Here is a 217-nt window from a genome sequence, read left to right on the forward strand (position 1 = left end):
AGGGCACCCCAGTGCTTGAGGACCTGGTGCCTGAGATTGTCCCAGAGCCGCTGGTCCCCAGCAGGTGGCCGTGGTCACTGCTGAGAGGGTGCAGGCCCTCGGGCTGTCCTCCCTGGCCACGTGTCCCCTGAGGCAGCAGAGCCCGCAACCCCAGGCACCCCCATCCCCCCGACCTGACCCCACAGGCGCGTGAAAGAGCAGAGGACTCGGAACCAGG

This window comes from Martes martes, assembly GCF_963455335.1.
Source record: "Martes martes genome assembly, chromosome: 10".
Taxonomy (NCBI): domain Eukaryota; kingdom Metazoa; phylum Chordata; class Mammalia; order Carnivora; family Mustelidae; genus Martes; species Martes martes.